Below are 4,581 nucleotides of genomic sequence, written 5' to 3'. Positions count from 1 at the left end.
AGATAAAATGTTGCTAAGGGCTTAGCCTTATGCTTACCGTTTAGACGTACTTACACATTATCTTAACTTTGTGGCCAATGAGAGCTCACGATTACTAACCCTAGCCGTGAGCAGAAGTTAAACTTTGGGCTGCATTTTCTCTTCATTCCAAAAACACTTAGCTGATATTTTCCAACTCTCTTTTGATAGGTCTGTCCTTTAGGTTGCTTTATCCATGTAGATAGCTGTTTGCCAATGCTCAAGTAGTATAATTCCTGCAGGACATTCACCACAGGAGGGATTTGAGTGGAGCCTCGCAGATGGGGGTGCTGCAGCCCCCTCAACACCCCCCCCCCCCTTCCCGCGTCCATTCGCGATGTCTCGCAGACCCCACGCAGCAACCAGGAAATGGCACCAGTAACCCAGCTCACACTGTCCGCTCCTCACAGCAGCGAGCCCCGCAACGTCCCGCCAACACGGCCCCCAGACCCCATGCAGCATTCTCATCTGTTTGTCATTACTGGTGTCATTTCCTGGTTGCTAACAAACGCCATTGTAACACATAATCACTGATGTTCCGCTGTAACGGTGGTGATCTCATCAGAACAGAGTGGGCGAGCTGACCAATCAGAGCACAGTGGGCTCACAGGGAGCGGGTGGGGGGGGGCAGGAGCTCCAACAAGCCGTTTAGGACAGAGAGTGAATACACAGACTATACAGAGATGCTGTTTGAGAAACCAATGAGAGTTTGGAACATTGAACAATGTGAATCTATTCTATTCGACCTCAACAATGGAATTATGATCAGTAGAAATGGCCATGTCATGGGACTTTTAAATAAGATTCAAACAAAGGCTCTGGTCAGTGGAACAACCATTTAATGATTTCCTGCTAACACAACATCATTTTCCTTTTATCCCTCTGACACTACTCGAGCACCCACACATTCTTAATATGTCGTTGTGAACCATAGCTACTGGAGCCTGATCACACTGTGTAAAATATAGCTAAATAGTATATTTAATATAATACAAGTAACTCAAACTCTACCAATTTGCACATCAATTCACTGCTAGCTGCGTCAGATTCTCCTTCCTGCATGTGCGTTTTTGTACTTGTGTTTTCAAGGAGCTGTAAAGGTGTTGGTGCAAGGGAAATATTGCCTCTAATTATTCCAGGGCTTGTGTCTGGGAACAAATAATGCGATGTTTGGCGATTTCCTGAATGTCACACACTGTATGTGTACGCTGACTTGCAGCTGTATGTGTTTTCTCCGAGCATGGAGGGTTTTCTAGCTGTTAAAACAGTCTCTATAGGCCTTCTGTCGCCTAGACCCAGAATGGAAGTGAGCATATCGTGTCGGAGTGTATATTTACTTGATAACATGATCATGAGTGCAGATAGGTATGACCAACAAGCACTTATCTTTACTCAAAACACGCCATACCCACACACCTCTCCTGTGTATGAATATAATAAACAGTATATCACTGGAAAGGAATTGTGATTCCTTCACTGATAAGCAATAGCAAAGAAGTCCCACTGGTGCTTCAGCATGCTGCAAACCTGAGCGAAACTTTGAACCTCAGACTCATTTTATTCATCTCTCCGCTGCACACTGACAATGTATTTAAAGGTTAAACTAAATCAATCTCTCCTTGGGATTTTCCATGTCTTCATATTGTATTTAACTGTGTTGTCCAAAATATGTAGCAAACACCAAGTGATTGTCATTGAAGACACTTATTACACTGCAAAAAATGCATTAGATGATCCAAAGAATGGCTAGATCAAATCAGAGCATCTTACTGTTTGTATGAAAATAATTGCTTTCCTGTGGCCGAGAGGGAAACTCAAACAAAGGATTACATAAAATACATGAGAGTACTGCTGTTTAAATAGTTGTCAAAGGTAATCCAGCCTTTGTGTTGCCTTTGGCAGAAACAGCACCGAGGCGACCTGCATGCAATGTTGCATATCTGAATCCTTGTGATTCATAAACTTTATGTAAACACAACAGGTTGTAAAAAGAGGTCCAATTCACAATACATCTCACTATTTAAAATAGACAATAAAGCAGGTTTTACTTTGGCTCTGGCTACCTTGTTAATACCACGTTGTTGAATGTTGTCTTAGAACTTTAAACCTTGACAGTGTTTTTTTTACAGTTATTAGTTATTTTATATTTGGAAGCAGGACTACGCCTTAACCGCACCTCTGATCACCAGTACTCCTGGGCACTGCTGAGGTGCCCTTGAACAAGGCAGCAAACCCCTGGCGGCGGTCAGGCAGTCTCTTTGCTCTGGCACAATGCATGTGCATGTGTGCACCCTCCTGTAAACTGTGTGTATAACTGTGTGTGGGTATTAAAAAAAAGGTACCACTTTACAATAAGACCATACACTTAAAGGATTCATAAAGAGTTTATAATTAGGTTATGAATTAGGTTGTAAACACTTTATTAATCATTAAGAACCGTTTATAAACCAGTTCTAACATACATCAACACAGGCTCACTATTTGGCAAGATGACTAAGCCTTATATAGCCTCATACATGGCCAACACATCCTCTCTCTCCCTTACACTCATCCATTCCCAGTATACCTCATCCTCAGCCACATCCCTCCGATTCTCCACCCTTCTGCCATTCATCGGTCCAATTCCAAACCACATCCTTCCCACTCCACTAGGGTTGTTGTCCTGTTGAAATGTGAACCTTCGCCCCAGAGCACTCTGGAGCAGGTTTTCATCAAGGATCTCCCTGTACATCGCTGTATTTATCTTTCCCTTGATCCTGACTGGTCTCCCAGTTCCTGCTGCTGAAAGACGTCCCCACAGCATGATGCTACCACCACCATGCTTCACTGTAGGGATGGTGTTGGCCAGGTGTTGAGCAGTGCCTGGGTTCCTCCAGACATGATGCTTGGCATTCAGGCCACATTTGGTTTCATCAGACCAGACAATTTGTTTTTCTCATGGTCTTCTAGGTGCTCCATGTGGGCTTTCATGTGCCTTTTGCTGAGGAGTGGCTTCCTTCTGGCCACTCTACCATAAAGGCCTGATTGGTGGAGAGCTGCACAGATGGTTGTCCTTCTAGAACAGGGGTGTCAAACTCAATTTCATCGCGGGCCACATCAGCATTATGGTTGCACTCAAAGGGCCGGTTGTAACTTTAAGACTATATAAAAATACATATATAAATATATCATATATATAAAATAATGTATTATATTACATCATTGCCTCTGCATTGGATTATCATCGGATAGGGTAATAACTTCATAATTAACTACGTCTGAAAGCAGAAGTCTAGGGAAAGTCTCTTCAGTGCGTATGTCCCAAAATGATTTAAAAAGAAAAGCCAAATTCTGGAGAAAAAAGAAATAGAAGTGACATTTAGAAATAAAAATCTAATTCTGAGAAAAAGGAATTCTATGAAAAAATGCATATTTTGAAGAAAAAAAGGCAAATTCTGAGAAAAAAGTCATATTTGACTTTGAGATGCATTGTGGGACATGTAGTTTATGGGCAACGTGCTTCTTTAGCATGTAACCGTATAATAATCATATTATATTCTTTGCAAGCTCTTGTGGGGCCACATAAAATGAAGTCGCGGGCCGAATGTGGCCCCCGGGCCTTGAGTTTGACACCCCTGTTCTAGAAGGTTCTCCCATCTCCACAGAGGAACACTGGAGCTCTGTCAGACTGACCATCAGGTTCTTGGTCACCTCTCTGACTAAGGCCCTTCTCCCCCGATGCTCAGTTTGGTCTGGGCGGCCAGCTCGAGGAAGAGCCCTGGTGGTTTCAAACATCTTCCATTTGCAAATGATGGAGACCACTGTGCTCGTTGGGACCTTCAATGCTGCAGACATGTCTCTGTACCCTTCCCCAGATCTGTGCTTTGATCCAATCCTGTCTCTGAGGTCTACAGACAATTCCTCGGACCCCATGACTTGGTTTGTGCTCTGATGTCAACTGTGGGACCTTATAGACAGGTGTGTTCCTTTCCAAGTCATGGCCAATCTATTGAATTGACCACAGGTGGACTCCAGTCAAGTTATAGCAACATCTCAAGGATGATCAGTGGAAACTGGATGCACTTGCGCTCAATGTTCAGTGTCAAAGCAAAGGGTGTGAATACTGATGTACATGTGATATTTCATTTTATAATTTTTTAACATATTTGCGAAAAGTTCTTTAAAAACGTTTTCTATTTGTCATTATGGAGTATTGTGTGTGGAATGTTGAGAAACAAATTATTTAATTCATTTTGAAATAAGGCTGTAACATAACAAAATGTGAAAGAAGTTAAGGTGTATGAATACTTTCCGGATGCACTGTAAGTACATTCTTTCATCCCTACGTACCATCATCCCTTCATCCTCTTTACCCATCTCCTATCATCGCTTCCTAACTTGTGCATACTTCTCTCTTGTCTCATTAGGTCTTATGACATAACCTCTGAGTCTCCCTCTGCCTGGACTTTGCTTCCACTGAGACCAACACATGTCATTCTTCAGTATTCACCATACATCTAATCATTGTCCCCCATTTGTTACATCTTTAAACAATAGTTGGTGTGGTCCCTGCTACTGAACAGT

The 4,581-nt window shown here is 42.5% G+C and overlaps 1 pseudogene; it reads right to left on the bottom strand.

The window, feature by feature from the left end:
* Positions 1–2,729: 2,729 nt before the first annotated feature.
* LOC139433149 (uncharacterized) lies at positions 2,730–3,930 on the bottom strand (annotated as a pseudogene).
* Positions 3,931–4,581: the final 651 nt, after the last annotated feature.

The sequence above is a fragment of the Pseudochaenichthys georgianus genome, chromosome 24 (assembly GCF_902827115.2).
Source record: "Pseudochaenichthys georgianus chromosome 24, fPseGeo1.2, whole genome shotgun sequence".
Lineage (NCBI taxonomy): Eukaryota > Metazoa > Chordata > Actinopteri > Perciformes > Channichthyidae > Pseudochaenichthys > Pseudochaenichthys georgianus.
This window is presented reverse-complemented; position numbering and strand designations above follow the sequence as displayed.